This window comes from Psammomys obesus, unplaced genomic scaffold (assembly GCF_907164565.1).
Source record: "Psammomys obesus unplaced genomic scaffold, mPsaObe1.curated_primary_1811, whole genome shotgun sequence".
Taxonomy (NCBI): Eukaryota; Metazoa; Chordata; class Mammalia; order Rodentia; family Muridae; genus Psammomys; species Psammomys obesus.
The window spans coordinates 23,537,509-23,558,558 of record NW_026596073.1 but is presented as its reverse complement, the minus strand read 5'-3'; the positions used below and the strand labels follow the sequence as shown (position 1 = coordinate 23,558,558).

Below are 21,050 nucleotides of genomic sequence, written 5' to 3'. Positions count from 1 at the left end.
CAGATGCTTCCACAAGTCCAGTCTACGGTGGCTTGATTTTCTCAATTTGAAATTTTCTGTTAAGGGTCAGGAGGTCGATGTTTTCATCTCTGTTCTGTTGGCAGTTTCATCACAGTTGGAAGTTCTGTTGAGAATATGAATTCCTGCCTCAGAGTCCTTGGGTTCCCTAGGCCTGGACACCCACAGATATGGGCTGGTGGAATGGTTTTGGAGGAATTAAGATGCTGCTTTGACGTCTTTGTTAATAGTCTGAAGTGTAGGTGTGTCTTAGTAGATAAAGCAGATCATGAAAGAGCTGCAAATGGAATGCTTTGCTTAGGCCCAAAGACATGAGCCCATTTCATAGACACATGTTTTGTAAATGGCAGGCCAGCAGGCTGGTGTTGGGCCTTTCCAGAACTCTACAGGTTTAACTGTGTTCTGTTATGATCTTGTTGGCCAAGTAAAAGAGGGTTGACTATTGGTTTAAGCAAACAAAAGTAAGACAGAACAGTCCAGAGCGAGGACTCTACGGTTTGCGGGGACTGATTTACAGCGGCTCTACCATCTCACTGCGTACACTGTCTTATTGCGCTTAGCCTCTCCACATCATTCCTCTTGTATAAGATAGAGGTGGCAATAAGGCTCGGCTTGGAGATGAGCTTCTGTCAGCACCTGCACAGGCTTCCAGAGGGTAGGGGGTTCTCTGTTGTTGTTCTTGACAGTGGGGTTCCCCTATTGCTGATGACTGAGCCTGCTTCACTTATCTACTCTGTGTAGACTTTCTTCACCCTATAATGCTAGAAGGAAGACAGAAAGTTACAAATGCTTTCCAGCTCTGACCTCTCTTTCTAGGAGTGAGGATCTGTGGGCTGCCTCATGACCTAGTTCTCCCTGACAAATGGTATGTGTGCTTCATGCATCAGCAGCTGTGGTTAAGAACTGCACCTGTCCTTGACTTTGAACCCATAGCCTTGGCTCTGCTATTTGTCCCGTCTTACTGTAAAAGTCATGGAGCCCCTCTCCCCGCACCCCAGCATGTGTTAATGAAGCAGTGTGTGTGGAAGAGCAGGTGAATGTCAGTGTAGAGAAAGAGTGTAGAGAAAGAGCCTAGGGTAGGAGCCTCTGGTGTACTACTGCCTGTCAGTGCCTTAGGGGTTGAGCTGTCTGGATTTCTGGTGACTCTTGTACCAAGTGGGGATACATGTACCTCACAGACATCATGAGGGCCAAGAACATTTTATGAAATCCTGACACAGGCACAGTGAAGAGCCTCTTGACAATGCGAAAACACAGATCTCACCTCAAAGGGGACCAGAGAGAACAGATGTAAGTGACCATGGTTTGGGAACACAGATTCTGTGTTTCAAAATGGAAGCAGCTCTATGAAGTGTTTATAGTAACAGAAAAAAAGAAAGCCATAAATCAAGATTCTTTTCAAATTCTTTCTTGGGTCATAGCATAGTAGGAAGAACTCTGCTTTGGGCTGCAGATGCTATCACATTCTCAGCCCTTTGAATGCTGAAAACTACGAGTCTGTTCATACATTCCAAGGTATTTCTTTCTGTTAGTCACAGGATGTTAGGCCAGACACGCAGGTGCACAAGGAATGGCTATTTTGGGGGCTAAAGATAGCCCAAGATAATTGTAATTAGTTCTGGATCTGCAGCATTCCAACTTCTCCACAACACTGAAACCAATCAGTCCGTCAGGCTTTGCAGTCAGCTTGTTTTCACAAGTTCTTGTTCAGAGTCATGGGAAACTCAAGCAGTTGTATGGTTTACTTTTTAACTTGGAAGAGTATTTTTGATAATATTAGCTAATATTTACACTTTATTAAACATTTTTCTATCCTCTTAAAGGGCTGTCTGGTTTGACTTTCACCCAGCAATGTGGCTTTGTAAGCGTATGCATTTTGCTGCCTGTAAGGAGAGAGGAAAGTGAAATGAAGTGCTGGCAAGAAGCGAGCCTAGAAATGGGCACACAAACTGAACATCATCATTTTTATCAGAGATGTGGCATGAGTGCCCATTCCTTATGTTCTTGAGGGATGCCCAGTTCTGGAAAGTGAAGGTCTTGCTAGCTCAGGTCTTTGTAGGAGACTAGAAGCATCGTATGAATGGAGCAGTGGCTCAGTCCAGGCAGCAGAGCACTTCCCTCTTCACAGCTGGTGCCCAGACCCAGTCAGCAGCCGGTGAGGGATGGAAAGTGGCAGGTTCTGAAGCTCTCCAGCTGTGCCTCAAGGTCCAGACCCACAGTGTCAGCTGTGCAGCACCTCTCATTAAGCCTTGGCCTTTTTTCTGCATCTAGCCAACTGTTCTAGGAACAAACCCCACTCCCCAGTTAAAGGAACCAGGCCTGTTCCTGTCTTCCCAAGCCTTGAATAGTTTCCCTTCTCCCCTTACTCTACCACTTTCCAGGAATATCCTTGCCTCCCAGTCCTAACCCTGCCCTCCTTCTGTTCTGTTCTACAAAGTTTAAAAGGCATACACACACACACACACACACACACACACACAAACACACAAACACACATAATGCTTCACAAATTTGTGTGTCATCCTTGTACAGGGACCATTCTAATCTCTGTCTTTCTAGTTTTAGTGTAGGCACTGCTTAAAGAACTCCTTAACCCCATGTGATGATTAATCATTTCGACTGACAACTTGATTAGACTTAGAGATGCCTAGAGACTGCCAACCCATGTCTCTGGTGTGACCGTGGTGGTGTTTCCAGAGGTGACTGGCATGTGGGACAGCAACTGAGTGTGGTTGTGGGGCCCAGGTGGAACAAAAGCTAAAGAACAGGGATACCCATCACTACTGGCCTCTGTATCATTTTCAGTGTGTGTGTGTGTGTATGTGTGTGTGCTGGCATATGTGTGCCATGAAGCATGTACAGAGGTCAGAGAATCAGTTCTGGGGATTGAACTCAGGTCATTAGATATGTATAGCAAGTACCTTTATACACTGAACCCCACCTCACTAGCCCAAGAGGATGGTCTTTCCTGCTGCTTTTGTCACAGCAACAAAGTCTGACTAATACACACGCCTTACCTCCTCCCAAGGATACAAAGATACTAACATTTTGCTGTATTTTCTCCTTCATTTTTGTTTTGAGACAGACTTACTCATGTAGTTCATGTGGGCCTCAGGCTCAAGTTGATGCTTCTGAATCAGCGTCCTGAGTGTTAGGAGCACAGGTGTAATCCACTTTCCTCCTAAACTTAGTACATTTAACATTTGATAAACAATGTTAGCATTTTAGCCTAGTTGTCATGCTGTGACTAAAGTTTACCATTTTGTTTTTCTATGCCTTTGTAAATATTGATAGCTTTATGCACTTTCAGAACTTTTCAGCTATTCTCTTAAAAAAAATTAATGGACTGGGGTTATAGCATAATAGCAGAGCATGTCTCAGCATGTTCAATGCCCTGAGTTTGAACCCAGAACTAAAATAATAAAAAAATAAAAATTAGTTAATTAGGCCACTGCTCAATTTTTATTGTATCTGATGTTGGATGTAATAAACCTTTGATCCCATTTCACAGCATTCAAGATGGGGTGCTATAGAAACAATTAGATTCAAAGTTTCTGAAGAATAAGAAGTTTTCTTCATTATTACAAACATACTTTACCTTGTGAAAAATGTAAGATGGTATATAAAACAAATGTGCACCTGTGTTCTCCCCACCCAGCGGTGGCTGTCACAGGCAGATGGCAGGAGAGCCTTCCTGGGAACTTGCTGGAGTGCAAACTCAACACGTATTGAATCAAGATCCTTCACTTAACGATGCCATGTTCAAGTCTAGAACTACAGGTGTGCAAGCCATGACCTTATCCATCTATAGGCCTCTCCTCTCAAGAGTTTCCCACAGATATCTGCTCTCTGGAGTCTAGGGGAATTCTGTCACCCTGCCTATGAGAGGTCCTGCTCTATATGGTTTGTCTTCTGTCACTGAACACTGCATGTGACAATGTTTCTGTTTGTTCACTTTTCCCCAGAGCATGTATCTCATGGCTTCAGGGAATAATCCTGCTACTGATTGTGTCATAGTTCATTTGACTGACTCCTATTGTTAGCAGATTGTTTTGATTCTTTGCGGGGAGGGGGGGTGTTTTATGGATGTTGGAAATACACCAGCATGAGTTGGTCCAGAGGTTCCTTCCACACTTCCTTTTAGTTAATTCTTGGAATGCTGCTGTTGAGCCAAAAATATGATTGCTTTAAATACTCTTTATATGCCCCAGGAGTGTGCAAAATGCCTGCACATTAGCCTAGGCCTGCGTAATCTGGTCTATAGCAGATGGGAGAGTAGAGCTTATGTCTTCATTTTTATCATGTCTCCAGGACTGCTTCAGAGCATATTCTGAGATCATTCAAAGGTGAATGGTGGAGGAGGGGCTGTAAGTGACAGAGGGATGGGCAGTTGACTGTGGTGGCAGGGTTCTTTCCTGCCTGAGCCCTGAGTGGTAATAGGTGCCGCTGACTAGGAGGTGGCCTCTTTTGTGGTATGTGTGCTGTCTGCACACACATGACTTTTAGACTTTCCTCACACTTCCTAATGTGTGAGAGTGGCATTTACCTACAGGACCGAAGTGACTGTTCGATAATCCCCAAATCTGTAGAATGCAACTGGGACCAGACTTGCTTTTGCTCTGTAAGTCTGAGGTTACAGAACAGCAGATGCTCATATTAAGTAAACTTGATTCTGGAAGGTGTCCTAAGATTTTCCTGATAAAGAAAAGTGAATTGTCAGCTCTACAAATGTGCTTCAATTAGAGTTTGAACTTGAGTGCATGCATTTTCTCTGTGGCAGTGGTTCTCAACCTTTGGGCCACAATCCCTTTGAGGGTCAAATGACTTTTTCACAAGGGTTGCCTAAGACCATAATAAAACACAGATATTTACATTACTGCTCATAACAGTAACAAAACTGCAGTTATGAAGTAGCAATGAAAGTAATTTTATCGTTGGGAGTCACAATCTGAGGAACTGTATTAAAAGGTTGCAGCATTGGGAAGGTTGAGAGACACCACTCTATCATTTTCTGCCTTATTCCCTTGAGTCACTTAACCTGAAGATAGGTGAGCAGCCAATAAATCCAAGCGAATATCCCATAGTACTAGGGTGATAGATACAGTGGCCACACCCAGCATTTTACATGGTTGTTGAGGATTTGAACTCAGGGCTTGGCTTCATGGTTGGTTACCATTTGTTCTAAGTTTTTACCCACTAAACCATCTCTCCATCTTTTAAGTAGCTTTTGTTGACAGCTAATACTGTGTCCCTTGAATAGATCATCATTTGTCCACTTGTCCTTTGTGACCTTATAAGGAGCTGTTGTGAATAAAGCTGCTGTGAACATTATCAGATAAATCTTTAAAAACCATCTTTTGAGGTGCAGTTTACATGCCATTAACCCCCACTCATTGTGAGTTCACAAATCTGTTTTTCCAGTATTTGAACAGCTGTTACCACAGTCCAGTTTTAGAAATTCCTATTGTCCCCAAAACCTCACCATGTCAGTCCAGTCAACTCCTAACCCCAAGCTGCCAGTGACCTATTTTGTCTCATGTAAACTAAAAGTGTTAGAATATGGTTTTGGGGATTTGGCTTCTTTTGCTGGTGGAGTGTGTGAGGATGTGGGTTCTCACGGTATTTTTCAGAAGCTGTCCACCTTCGGTTTTTTTTGAGAAATGCTCTTTCATTGGCCCAGGGATGCTTCTATCTTCCCCTCTCTAGCTGGATTGCAAACACTCTCACCAGGGCTAGCTTCTCTGTGCGGGTGCTGGGGTGGAACTCGGGTCCTCATGCTTACATGGCAAGTACTTTACTACAGGAGACATCTCCCCAGGGTTTGCTTCTTCACATCCATTTTTGAGGCTAACCTGCACTGGAAAATATATCTGTAGGAGGCCATCCCTTTGTATTACTAAAGGATTCGCTGTTAAGAAACAACAATTTCTTGCCTATGAACTGATAGGCATTTGAATTGCTTTGGTTATTTTGGTGTTGATTATTTGTATAGCTTTGGTTTTTACAAATGATGCTTCTGGGAACAACATAATGTTTCTGTGTATAAGTGTTCGTGTAGATTTTATTATTATGTCTCTTGGGTGAGCATCTAAGAGTGTAGTTGTAGAATCAAGTTTGTGTTTAATTTTTTTAAATGTTTACTTTATTATTTCTTTATTTTTTTAAGATTTATTTTATTATGTATACAATGTTCTGCCTGCTTGTACACCTGAATGCCAGAAGAGGGCACCAGATCTCATTATAGATTGTTGTGAGCCACCATTGCTGGGTTGCTGGGAACTGAACTCAGGAACTCGGGAAGAGCAAGCAGTGTTCTTAACCTCTGAACCATCTCTCCAGCCCTGTGTTTAACCTTTTAGAACATGATAAACTATTTTCCCAAAGTGTTTGTACAGTACTAGAGTCCAAGCAATAGTATATGTGGATTTGATTTCTCTGCTTTCTCAGCAACATCAGGTGTTGGCCATCTTTATTTCAGCCTGTCTTAGTCATTTTTCTGTTGCTGTTTTGAGGCTCCAGGACCAAGGCAATGTATAGAAGAAAGCACTTAGGGAGGCTTACAGTTTCAGAGATTGCGTCTGTGACCATCATGATGAGGAGCATAATAGCAGGCAGGCAGGCATGACACTGGAGCATTAGTGGAGAGCTTGCATGTTGAGACAAACAGCCACAAGGCAGAAGAGAGCTAACTGGAAATGGCTTGGGCTTTTGAAACCTCAAAGCTCACTCCCAGTGGCACACCTTCCAACAAGACCACACATCCTAATCCTTTCCAAAAAGTTCCACCATGTGGGCACAAAACATTCAGATATATGAGCCTGTGGGGGCTATTCTTAGTCAAACCACCACAGCCATTCTTTTGAGTTTGTGATTGTGTAGCATTACAGTTTTAATTGGTATTTTCTTGAAGATGAATGATGTGGAAGACTTTTTTCATCTGGTTATTAATCATTTTATGTGGTGAAGTAGCTATCTAAATCTTTTGCCAGTCCTTTTAAAACATTTACTTTTTAAATTAAAATAAAGTTACATCATTTTCCCTGTCTCCTCCCCCCATCACTCTCATTCCTCCCAGCTCCTCAAATTCGTGGCCTCTTTTTCTTTATTAGGTGTGGGGATGGGGACAGGGTGCTGAGTCAGTTAGTGTTGCTTGCATGTATATGTCTTTAGTATTGGATAACCGTTTAGGGAATGCATCCCCGAGGAAGACTAATTCTCCCTCTCTGAGCAGTTGTTACAGCTCTTCATCTAGCTCTATGAGACTTATCCATCCACACAGGCCTGTCAGCTAGTGTTCTCAGTGTTTGGGTCTTTTTAAGCAGTCATATTGTTGTGATTTCATAGATGAAGTTCCCTGTCCTATCTGGAAGACACAGTCTTGCATCAGACTTCCTGGTTCTCTGGCTCTTATGCTTTCTGCACCATCATCTGTGATGTTCCCTGACCTTAGGTGCAGGAGTTGTGTTGTAGATGTATCAGTTAGGGTTGGTACTCCATGGTCAATTGTTCTCTGCAGTTAGGGTTGGGTACTCCGTGGACACTTGTGCTCTGCATTTGACCAGCTATGGGTATAAAAATAAGTGTTTGGGGTGCAGTTAGGAATTATACTGGGTTATAAAAATGGCAGTAGTGACTTCTTCTCTAAGGGCCATGGTGTCACTAGCCATGGGTACTTGGCTGGCTTTCCAATGCCAGGCATGCTTTCCCTCCTGTTGATTAGGCATAATTTCTAATTAGACAGATCTTTGTTACTGCCAAGAGCTAAGTGCACTTTTTTTTATTGCTCTGATGGTCATTGTTGTGGTTCCTAAGCGTTCTTCCCTTGGCAGCTTTCTTAGCACTATCTGACAATATGAAAACTATTCCTCAGGGAAGAGGCCTTCAGGTCAGATCCAACTTGAACCCACTGAATCCTGCCTGTGTGCCAAAGTGATTGTTGTCTTCCGCAAGAAGGACTTACCTTCAACTCTGGGAGACAACCAAGGGCAACAGCAATAACATAACATTGTTTGGGGGAATCTTTTGGACTCTTCTGACCAATGCTCAAAAGGTTTTTCATGCCTGGGGTTTGTTAAATAGTCTATGGCTCTTGGTAGGAGCATTATCATAAGTAGCTTACCTTCATTTGTGTGTGTGTGTGTGTGTGTGTATGTGAAATGCCTTTATGTATATACATATACTTTGTCTCTGTTACTATTCTATTGCTGTGAAGAGATTCCATGACCAAGACAACTCTTATAAAAGAGTATAATGGATTTCTTAGTTCAGTCCATTATCATCATGGCAGGAAGCAGACAGTAATGGCACTGGAGGAGTAACTGAGAACCTTACATCCTCAACAACAGGCACAGACAGAGACAGGGAAACCCCCAGTGAGACATATCCTCCAACAAGGTCATGCCCACTCCAACACTCCCACACCCCCTCATCCTTCCTAAACAGTTACACTAACTAGGGATAAAATGTTCAAATGTATGAGCCTATTGAGATCATTCTCATTAAGCCAGCACACACTTTTTATGTATTAGATATAAAATAATATTCCCTATGGCTATTTTAAACATCCTCTATGTTGTTTGTCCATCCTCCTTCCCTCCTCCTGTATTTTCACCCCCTCATTTAATACCTCCGATTCTCCATTTCCCCTTTTATATCCTGCTATTCTGGTCTTTAGAGCTCCTTCTCTACCCCTAAGGTCCATTTTTACCTCCCTGGTCCTGAAGTTATTCCAGGTTGTATACTATCTGAAGACTTGGAGCTAGGGACTACAGATGAGAGAGAACACACATGTCATTCTGGATCTGGGTTACCTCACTCAGTACAGTATTTCCTAGTTCCATCCATTTACCTGTAAGTTTGAAGATTTCATTTTCTTTACAGCTGAATGGTATACTATTGTGTATGTGCATAAAGATTCACTATCCATTCATCAGCTGAAGACATTTTAGGTGTCTCCATCTCCTAGCTATTATGAATAGAGTAGCTCCACTGTCTCTGGACCTGTGGTAAGGGAGTCTACCATGGTGGAAGAGAACACTGGAGTGAAGCTCATCACCTTATGGCAGCCAGGCAGTAGAATGAGACAGAGAAAAGAGAAGGCCGAGACAAGTAGAACCTTCAGTCACACTCCCAGTGACCCACTTTCTTGAATCAGTCCATACCTTCCTCGGTTTCTGTCACCTTCTAGTAACACAATCAGAAAGTCCCACCAGCCTTTCATACAAGAGCCCAGAGGGGACGTTTCAGATTCAACACCAGTTGGATCTCTTCTGGTATCTGGCATTGCTGATTTTTAACTTAGCCATTCTGGGGACTGTGAAGTTGCATGTCATTGTGGTTTCAGCTTTTCCTAATGACTAATGTGGAGAGCTTCTAGACATTGGTGTTTGTTTATGCATTTTCTATCCAGTGTCTTTTCAGTTTTGCCAATTCTGTTATGAGTCTTGCTATCGGTTCAGAACACTGTGTACTTAGTATGCCCACATGTCATTCGTTAGATATATGTGTTGGAAATATTTTCCCGTTTGTTTTTAACTCTTTCAATGTTCAATGATTAGATTTTTATTTTAGTGAGTTTCTGATCAGTTTTTTGTGCTTTTAGAAACATTTTTAATTTTTTTTCCCTTTTTACCTGTTCTAAAGGTTTCAAAGATAATCATCCTGGCTGATGGCTGGACAGAGATGCGCATCATTCAACTCCTGCAAAGAGCTGAAGATGCATAATTGTATTCAGAGGTGAGTGATCATTAGAGCACCCTCGAAATTAGACTCTGAAACCTGGGACAGCAGCATAGTGAGGAAAACAGAATCTTGGTGCCTGCCACCTCACATCCACAGCTAGAGGACAGGCCGCCTATAAGGGTGGCAGACAGGCCACCACACTGTCAGTATGTACAGGAAATTTTTTTCTCCTGGAAGTTTTTATAGTCTTCATGTTGGCAGCTCACTGACGTCAGAAACCTGGAATCTGTAAATATTTTTTTTGGAAAAGGAGCTCACATATCCCATTGACTGCCACCCCTGCCCTCTGGGTGCTGCTACTAAAAGCTAGCTTGAGAAGTAAGATGTGTGAACTTGAGCTGGTATTGGAATCAGAATCCTCATGTGTGCATTTCCATCTTTAGGACTCCACAGTGATTTACTGTGTCCCACACCATAGAGATGTTCATATGAAAACAGTGTTACCTTCTGGAATCAGGAGATCAGAGTGCTTTCCCTTTGAAAAGGGTTGGCTGCTAGGAGCATGAGAAACCATATGCATGTAGGCTCAGTGAAGGCTCACGAAGTTCCTGCTACCTGTTCCAAGTGCACTACACCCAGATACCTGTCATCAGCAGGGTGGAGTGGGACCAGTGCAACATTCATGCTGTTCTGCCTATGTGGGTATACTGATGGGACCTTGAGCAGGTCCATGGAGTCAAGCATTGACCAGTCCCCAGACTTACAAAGCCAAAGAGAACTTGATCAGTTCTGTCTATATAGACCACCTGGGTGCACTATAGAAGAAGCATAACAGAGCACTAAATCTCTGCTCCTACACCACCTAGGAAGTTCCTGCTGCTGCCATGTCCATGCACCCTGTCCAGCCATATGCTGCTCTCAAGACTGGGTTCATGCTCCTCAGAGTGAATGTTGAGGTTTCCACCTGCCTGTGAGTGTCTAGTCTACACCATTGATTGACTGATTATAGGACAAGTACTCCTAACCCTTGGGAGTCACGCATGCTGAAAGCCTTTGCTGTTCAGCAGATCCTGAATAGTAAGGCCTTAGCACCAGAAGATCCTAGAAATTAGATTTTAGTTATATGAAAGGGCTTTAATTCCCTCTTATGTGCCAAGTACTTCATCCTCATCAGTGTCTTGCCATGCCTGCTCTGCTCTGGTGTGCCCCCACAGAAGGGTCAGAGGGTTTCAACTTCATTGCAGTACACACTGTGCCCAAAGCCATTAATCACAAGCAAAAAGAATATAGGGATGCTATTCTGTGGTGGCCATCTAGAACTGAAGCCAACAGTGCATAATAGTTCAAGACACATCTTCAGGAGAGAGCTGCCTACTAAGATGCACAGGTCTCAGTGTAGGGACATCAGGAATGAGGTGACATGATGCCTCTCAGAGAGAACCCTAACTGTGGCAGTAAGTGCCAGATAAACTAGAGATGAAGTGCCTGGTAAAGAACTCAAAGGAATGACTATCACTGGGTAGAGGAAGGAGCCATGGCTGAATATGAGCCACATAAAGGACAAATTTGTCATAGTGAAACCCAGTCTTTTTGACACTAATTTACAAAGAAACTATTGAAAGATAAAGAAATGATTATGTCTTAAAAAGTGAAATACAAGAGAATATAGATAGATGAAATTAAAGAGATACTTCATATTATGAATGAGAAATTCTATAGAGAGGTATTTTGAAAAAGAACCAAACAGCCATCTTGGGATAAAGAACTCAGTAAATTAAATAAAAAATATAGTTGCTAGCCTCAACAATCTAGATTAAGCAGATGAAAGAATATCTGAACTTCTGACCTTGTCCCATCTCACCACATTCCATATCTATCCCTCAGGCCCAGCCAGTCTGGCGAACCCTGTGCTGCCATCCAGCCTGATAAGTATAGCTCTCACCCATCAATGTTTTATTGCTGTGATGAGACAGCATGGCATGTCAACTCTCAGAAAACATTTAGTTAGGGCTTACTTATAGTTTTAGAGGCTGAATCCATAACCATCATGGCTGGGAGTGTGGCACAGGCAGGTTTGGTGGAGGAGCAGTAGATGAAAGTTTACATCCTGATCCATAAGAGGGAGGAAGAGAGAGACTCTGAGACTGGGCCTGACTTGGGCTTTTGAAACTTAAAGCCCACCCACAGTGATACACTTCCTCCCAGGGCCACATCTTCTAACCATTTAAATAGTGCCCCTCCCTGGTAACCATGCATTCAAATCTATGAGCCTCTGGAGGCCATTCTCATTCAAATCTCCATACCCCTTATCAAAGAAACTCTTCTTTACAGAAGTCAGAGTGAACCACTGACCGTGGGGTGCTCAGCCCCAACTGATAACATCTATAAAACAACTCCAGCACCTGAGGCTCAGGAAATATAATGGAAGAGGGGTAGAAAGATAGGATCAGGAAGTCTGCTGTGAAATTGTGTCTCCTAGAAGTGACAAGGAAGCTACACCCAGGATACTTGAGCAATATGGCTGCCTAAACAAGACCTGAACAATGACGACACTAATAGACACTCTTAATATCTATTGAAAATCTCATGAACCCCTACCCCTAGACAAAGAGCTACAGGCAAATAAGGACTACATTAGTCTTTCCCAGGGATGAGCCCTGAACTGATTATCCAATACCAAATGGTCAGCCCTTGAATTATATGTATATACAACCAAACACTAAATGGACTCAGCAGGTTATATTAATATATTTATGCATATGTATTCACAGGTAACAATAAAAAGAGGAATATGAGAGGGGAGAAATGATTTTATTTTATTTCAATTTATTTTAACTTTAAAAAGAATATCTGAACTTGAAGACAGGCCTTTTTTCTTTTCTCATTTATTTATTTTATTCACTTTTCATCCTTGTAGCCTGTCCCCTCCTCCCCTCCCAGTCCCTCCTCCCCTCCCAGTCCCATCCTCTCTCCTCAGAAAAGGGCAGCTCCCTTTCCCATCCACCCCAGCTCATCAAGTTGCATCAGGACATGTCCTCTTCCCCTGTGGCCTGGAAGATAGGCCTTTTGAAACCTCAGCAAGGGGAAAGAACATGAAAGAAAGTATTCAGAGTCAGGCAGTAGTGGTGCAAGCCTTTAATCTCAGCACTTGGAAGGCAGAGGCTGGCAGATCTCAGAGTTCAAGTCCAGCCTGATCTACAAAGTAAGTTTCAGGACAGGCAGAGTTATACAGAGAAATCATGTCTTGAAAACAACAACAACAAAAAAGGTAGATAGAAAGTATTCAGGACTTCTGGGACACCATTAAATGAACAAAGAGTATATATATATATATTTTCAATACTCAAAGTTGAAGGAAAAAGTTAAGGACATAAACTATTTCAATGAAATAATATGAGAAGACTTGGATAAATAAATAAATCTTGGATAAAATATGAATATATAAGTAAATGAGGTCTATTAGGACCCCAGTTTGTCCAGAAAAGAATCTTTAACTCGTAGCACTATAGTCAGGCATAAGTACAAGTACAAGGCAAAGAAAGATTTTAAAATCTTCAAGAGAAAAAGCCCTAGTCACAATCTAGGATGTTCCAGATTAGAAGCAGATTCCTCAGCAGAAACTATAGGCCAGGAGGAGATGAAGAGATGTGCTTACTTCAAGTTCTGAGAGAAAAATCTCTTCAGACTAAAGCTGCTGTACCCAGCAAAGCTAGTTTGGGGGATGAAGGAGAACTAAGACTTTCCAAGATGAAAAACAACAAAAGAGGAAATTCATAACCAGAAAACAGCCTTTAAAAAGAAGCCTGAGAGCCAGTAATATGGCTCAGTGAGCACCTGAGTCTAGCCCCTAGGACATACATGGCAAAAAGAGAAAACCAGCTCTCTGAAGTTGTCTTCTGACCAACACACACAACATGGCACACACATCCCCACATATAACACATTTGGAATAGATAAATAAAACAACTTGAGGCAGTCAGTATGCACTGATATCCATGTGAAAGAGTAAGTAAGTATATTTATTCCTACTGTGAGAACAGACACTCAGAAGAGGAACAAAAGCTGCACATCATCCCCAGTTACTCATCTGTCACCAGTTGCCTGGCAGAAGCAGCCTGCAGGAGGAAAGGTACACTTGGTTCAGTTTCAAAGATGCTCAGTCCATCACAGGAGGAGAGGCAGGATGGCATTCATGAAGCAGAAAGATACAGTCAAGGCTCACATCTGGGGGCACCCAGGACACAGCATGGCCAGAGGTGGCTATAATGATTTTTAAAAGGCCCATCCCTACTGTCCTGTTAGTGACCTTACTTCATAAGGCTTCATAGCAAAGCCCTATCTCTTACAGTCGGGGAACAGTCACATAAAAGCATAAGCTTATTGGAGATAATTCCAGAATCAAGCCATAGTGTTTGACTCTTTCCCCCAAAGACTGACTGCCATCCTACAACATAAAATGGACTTAGTCTAGCTTCAAGCATACATATCTCCATTGTCCTAACACTTAAACACTATTCAAAAATCCATGTCCAAAATATCTTCTGAGGTGTAAAGGTTAACTCTTTAACCATGAGGCCTTATAAAAATCAAGAAAGCAAGTCACATACTACCATTATATAGTGGTACAGACTGAACAATCCCATTCCAACCAGGGGTTTTGCAAGGCTTCAGAAGACCAACACCTAGCAGGGAGAATACCCAGTCCTATAGTTTCATGACTAGTGCCTAGGACATGTGGCAGCATGAAGTGATTTCTTACAGGGTCCGGTAGACATATCCTTATAGTCCTGTTGCCTATAGCTTTCTTTGGCAGGCAGGATACATTCCTGGTGTTTCCAGGTTCCCAGGGTCTTCCTCTACTTCATCTTCACAAATTTGTCCTGCTAGATTGCCTGGTCACACTGGCTTTTCTGTGGAACCTTGGTGCAAGCCTTTATAAGTCAGAGCTTGCTAGCAGTCTAACCTAAATAGCAAATTCTAGATTCAGTGAGATTGTCTCTAAAAGAGTAAGGTAGAGGATGCACAAGATGGCTCAGTGAGTCTCTACAGTCTACATGGTGGCAAGAGAAAACCAAACAAGTTGTCCTCTGCCTATCACACACGCCCTATGGCGTACATATATACATCTTCTCACATACACACAATAACTAATATAATAAACATTTTAAAGCATACATATGCCATATGCAAAAATTTTAAATTAACACACAATAACTAATATAATAAACATTTTAAAGCATACATATGCCATATGCAAAAATTTTAAATTAATAAACTCAAAATACCATATATATGTAGGTAGAATTGTTTGGCTAAAGGGTTCTGCTTATCTACCCCAAATTTTGTTAACCTACCAGAGTCAGCTTTAGATCGCTATACTTCCTGGATTCTGAGGGAATGGAAATAAAACAGGTTCATATTTATGGCTGGAGGGCAAGCTTACATTGGTCTGGGGAACTAGACAAGCATTGATGGGGCGTGCCACCCAGATTGTGTGATGATGGAAAAATATCTCTTTCAGGTAGTTGACTTGGATTATTTTCTGTGCAATAATGACCAGCCACGATTTTAGAAACTGTATCTGAGCATGAGAAGTGTTATGCTTTAGATGTAAAGTGTCCCTCAGTAAGGCTCATATATAAAGCTGTGGCCTCCAGAGGATGGTTTTTAAGTATGTTTATTTTGTGTGTGGGTGTGTATACACCATGGGATAAATGAACAGGCAACAGCTTGCAGGAGGAGTTGGTTCTTTCCTTCCATCATGCACATCCTAGTAATCCAACTCAGGTCATCAGGTTTACTGGTGAGCTCTAGAGTCAGCAAGAGAGCCTGCCCATCTCAGAGAAGAAGGTGGAGAGATGGTTAAGGAAGACATCCTGACATCAACCTGTGTTCCACACACACCCACAGGCATTTGTGCATAGATTCGTATATAACATATGAATACACACAGAAGGCACCAAAAAACCTTTGCAAAAGCTGCAGAACAGAGAACAAGACAGAATTTAAGTTTAGCTATTTTGTCAAAAATGTTAGAGGAGCTCAAGCTTGAAAGACTGAGTGGAGGTAGTTGTCACCAATCAGCAGAGGGTTCCTTTACTCTCAGGGTAAGGATGGCACATTGGTAAGGAACAATTCTTTTCTCATGGGCAGCCTCAAGGTGCTAAGTGGGAGAGGCTTATGAGATGGGATTCCAAAGTCAGAAACTTAATAGCTCTTAAGAATTGTGGCTCTTGGCTTCAGATGCCAGGGACATGCCCTAGATTTTCAAAGCCGGAGTCTGACTGCTCTGACTCTTGGGCCCCAATGGCTAGTGTCTGGAAGCCCTGTGAGCCAAATATTTATGGCTTTCAGGTCTCAAAATCAGAGGCTCATTGTTCTAAGCCAACATTTATGTTACCTTGCTCATTACACAGGCACCCAGACGCCAGTAAGGCTGTGACTCAAGCTGGTGGCAGACCTTGCTATCATACCTGGGCAAGCTGGTTCTGTAGACATGCAAGGTGCCACACTGTAGGCTCGTGGAGGCTTCCACCCATATTTCAAAGGAAACCCTGGCAGCCATTAGGCAGTGAGGTCCAAGCCCATCTAGGAAGAAGCTGAGAGGGCAGTATGTGAAAGCTTGAGAGGAAAGCACATGTCAGAGATGAGCAACATCAAGGAAGACTCCAGGCAACAAGAAGAGCCAGAAGACAGAAGCCAATTAGTCTGCACTGGCAAGGCCATAGGGGCCTTTGGACTCTACATCACCAAGCCCAGGAGTTCGTAACAGTCTCCTCAGAGATATTTCTGCTCGCATGGCTGCTCTCTAGACCACACTTTCTACAGCAGGGTCCTCAGATCATTTACTATTTATTCACTCATTTTCAGCCTTTAGATTTTCATTCTTGAAGATTTATGTCTTTAGAACAAAGTGCTTATAAAAATTTTTAAAGCCATACAGGTGACAGGTATTGGGGGGGCTGGGCAGGCTGTTGGGGATTGAACCCAGGGCCTAACTTAAGCTAGGCAAGTACTTTACTTAGCTGCACCTTCGTTGTAACATCTATACAAATGGATTGACTAACCCTTCAGTGATGGACAGTCCTGCCCGACCTCCACTACCTACTACACATCCCTCCCCCCAATGTCCGCATTTCAGATTTTGAAGTAAATTCTTGTAGTTAACTCTTTTCCAAATATGTTAGTATGTATACTTAAAAAGTAACTCTTAATTTTCATTTCCTCTGTAAAGACTTTCTCTAGAAATGCAGTCACATCCTGAGGTACTATCGTGTAAGACTTAAACATCTGAATTTGAAGGGAGCAGAGTTCAGATCACAACAAAATTAAAAACTCCTTAGTATCCTAAACTTTTTAGTTAGTGCCCAGTTTTACTATAAACATGTTTGCTTTAATGAATCCAAATAATTTCTACATATTGTACCTACTTATGTATCTTAATGTCTCCCTTATTGTGGGTTTATGTGCATGGATATAACCTAGAACCCCTGCCAGATGAAGCCCATGGCAGCTCAGTATCCAAGTGTGTTCCCTAATTATGGGAACAGGGACTGTTTCTGACATGAACTCAATGGCTGGCTCTTTGACCTTACCCCCTCCCATCCCCAAGGGAGGAGTGGCCTTTCTTGGCCACAGAGGAGGACAATGCAGCCAGTCCTAAAGAGACCTGATAAGCTAGGATCAGATGGAAGGGGAGGAGGACCTCTCCCATCAGTGGACTTAGAGAGGGGCATGGGAAAAGATGAGGGAGAGAGGGTGGAGTTGGGAGGAAATGAGGAAGGAGGCTACAGCTGGCATACAAAGTAAATAAACTGTAACTAATATAAAAAATAAAAATTAAAAAAATAAAATATTTCATACAAAATATTCTGATCATACTTTGCCCTCTCCCAACTCTTTAGAGATTTTCCCCACCCTCTCTCCCATTGGAATCCATTCTTAACTCAAGCCTTTTAATCTTTTGTACTGTTGTTATAATTTACTGATGAAAAAAAAAATGCCTCATAGAGCTCGCCCTGCCTCATGGGGTATTCTCTTCCGTGTCCTGTTTTCATGGTGAGCTGTCGTTGAATTTTTAAGGTCTTACTGGGTTCTAATTTCTTAGCAAGTCTGTGTTGTATGTAGTAGGGGATTCTTTCACCCACTCCTTTGGAAGAGATGATGACCAGTGGCTTACTTCCATTTTGAACTTGAACGTCAAGAGCTGCAAGATGTCACTTTTCAAGTTTTATCATTCCATTATTTTGTCATTGCTTGTTTATATACCCTTGCTGTATTATCCCTAGGTAGTGCAGTCAGTACAGGAGATGTAGCAAAATGTATCTTTCTCAGTGTTTTCCTATTTAAGAAGAACCAGTAACTTGGTTCTTTAGGGTCACAAATAAGGCTTGCTTTCTTTATAGAAAAGACTAGACTTCAGAAGATACTTTCTCAGCACTTAATGAACCACCATGCACTTCCTCTGAAAATTAACTGACCGTAACTTTTTGGGTCTATTTCTGAAAGCTTCTCTATACCATTGACTCACAGGAAAGTCCTTATGATAATACAATGCTGTTTTTATTTCTGTATCTTTACAGCTAGTCTCAACCTAGGTTATATAAAATGTTAGACAAAATTGTTCATACAAATCATTTTCATTCTCTCGGGACATGTGTCTTTCTAGATAAACCATAAATCAGTTTGTCAGTTTCTACAAGATAAGCTTTTGAGTCTTTAGTCCCTTTCTCTTTTTGCTGTTTTAGGACTTCTCTTCCACAGTGATTTTCTGTTTTCAGAATATTGTGCTTATATGTGCTTTGTCTGTTGTATCCTTAAATTTTTCTTATTTTTTCCTGCTATTGTACATTTATTTCCTTTCCAATATTTTGTTGTAGTACATATAAAAATGGCTGTTATTGGTCTGTTTTATTTTAGCTTCCTTAGAAGTCCCTAAGCATGGGGCTGGAGAGATAGCTCAGCATTTAAGAGCGCTGGCTGCTTTTCCAGAGAACCGGGGTTCAATTTCCAGCTCCCATAAGGCCAGTTTAAAAACTGCCTGTACCTCCTGTTCCAGGGGATCTGCCACCCTCATACAGACATACCTGCAGGCAAAACACCAACATCCATAAAATAAAAATAAACTATAAAAAAAACAGAATATTACAAAAAATAATTCCCTTAGTACATGGCCATGTCACCCGTGAATAAAGATAGTTTTAATTATTTTTAACAAATAGTCCTCTGATTTCCTGTTCTTGCATATCACATGGGTGAGGATCCCTAGTGAAACACTGAGTAGGTGTGGAGAGTGGGTTCCCAGACAGATCTCTTTGATCGCTAAGCATGAAGTTACGTGTATCTCAGATCTTGCTTGTCTGGTTAGGAAAGTTCCTGTCTGTTGCTTGTGAGCTTGTATTTTTTTGGGTTTTATGAAACACCTTCTGCATTTACTCAGTTGATCTTGAGATTTTCCCTTTCCCTCTGATAACATAGTGAATTACTAGATTTTCTAAAACTAAGTTTGCACTGATTGTGGTAGGATTTTTGTGTTCATAGACTAGTATTTTCTTAAAGGTTTTTGCTTCTGTGTTCATCAGGTATGTTGTTTCATGGCATACTTTTCTTGAACTACCTCTGGCTTTGATGTTAGTACAGTTCTGGTCTTGTGACATGAATTAAGTAAGGTCTGGGCTAAGTTTAGTACTTTTTTTTAAAACTTTTTATTGATTCATTGTGGATTTCACATCATGCACCCAATCCCATTCATCTCCCTGTCACTCCGTATCCACCCTCTGCCTTTGCAATCTCCCTCTACAAGAAAAATAAAAAACAAAAAACAAAAAGCCTTACCAAAGCTGCAGTGTATCACATAGTATACCCCTGTGCCCGAACAGCTTTATTTGAAAATATTCATTGCAGCGAGTCACTGGTCTTGTTCCAAGCCCCTGGCTTCTGCTGCACTATCAACACTGGCTCCTCACTAGGACTTCTGTTGTTGCCCCGTGTCATGGAGATCGTACAGCTTTGGTTCTGGAGGACCAGCCCCTTCATGTGCTCCAGCATTTTGTAGATGGGGTAGATGTTGGGGTGGGCTAACTCGGAGCCCTAGATATGAGCCTAGGAGGTAGCTGAATTGGTTAGCTCTTCTGTTTTGCCCAGGCAAAGGGCCAGGCCAGCTCTCGGGTTTGGGTCACCCAGACCAGGTCTCCTTCACTTATGCCACCTGGCCAGCTCTCCCACACCCATGTGACCAGAGCCAGGTCTCCAGCACTGCCCTCAGGAGAGCTGGCCCCACCTCAGCTGGTAGGGCAGGCTATTATTCATCACATCAGGCTGTTCCTCATCACCCTTGACTCTCTTCATAGTGCACAAATCATTCAGCTTCTCTTGCTTTCCCATCGCTCTACCACACTTGTAGTGGTGCCTTCTCTGGTGTCCTCTGCCCACCTGGGTTACATGGCAGTGGTTGGGCCTCTGAGTCAGTACTTTATTCTTAAATGTTTGGCAGAATCAGTCAAGATTAAAATTTTTTATGTGTATGAGTTTTTGCCTGTATTATTTATGTGTACCACACATGTGCCTGCTGAGGCTGGAAGAGGGCATTGGATCCCTTGGAACTAGAGTTACAGATGTCCATAAGCCACTGTGTGTGTTGGGAAATAAATCCAGGACCTCTTCAGGATCAGCAAGTGCTCTTATCTGCTGAGCTGTCTCTCCAGCCAGAGATTGGTTTTCTTAATGAGATATTTAGTATTCTTTTGTAAATGAGTTCTGGTAGTATCCATAATCTATTTTATCACAGATGTTTAAATTATTGAAAAAAATAGTTCAAATTAGTCCTTAATTATCTTTGTAATGGTTATAGAAGCTTCAGTAAGGTCCATTTTTCCTAATATTGTAATAGCTTCCTTACATTGTTCAGTTTCTCTGTTAGTGCCACCCTCCCACCAAATCAACCAGTTTGCCTCATTAATTGTTCAGTTTGGTTGTCTGTTTCCTGCAGCTCAGGCTGTGTAGTCTTCCTGGCTCCACCTCCTGAGTGCTGAGATTATGGGCGTGGGTCATCATGCCTAGCCCTGTTGCTGGTTTTGTTTTTTGTGGTTTTTTTTTTTTTTCATTGATTTCTGCTCTTTATTATGTCCTTTCTTCAACCTGTATAGGTCTAAGTCACTGTCATTTCTTGGAGTTTAAATTTAGATCCCTGAATTAAGATACTCTTTTCCCTTATGTATACGTGACTCAAAAGAAAGCCCAAAAGGTACTAGAATACCAAAATTAAAACTGAATAGTAATTTTAACCAATTTTCTTACATTCATATTGTTGCTTTTCGGTTACAATGTCCTTTGTAGCTTTTCTGCTGTGAAAT

The 21,050-nt window shown here is 42.0% G+C and overlaps 1 protein-coding gene and 1 pseudogene across 7 annotated transcripts in view; one reads left to right on the top strand and one right to left on the bottom strand.

Annotated features, from left to right (window-relative positions):
* Window positions 1-21,050, top strand: part of Gpr160 (G protein-coupled receptor 160) — a 61,237-nt gene that overhangs the window by 10,724 nt on the left and 29,463 nt on the right. For all 7 annotated transcript variants that reach the window (XR_008722278.1, XR_008722277.1, XR_008722279.1 and 4 more), the window contains exon 2: window positions 9,661-9,753. The gene's annotated coding sequence lies outside the window, so the exon portion shown is untranslated. The remainder of the gene's footprint in view (window positions 1-9,660; window positions 9,754-21,050) is intronic.
* On the bottom strand, window positions 2,506-2,604 carry LOC129690554 (U6 spliceosomal RNA; annotated as a pseudogene).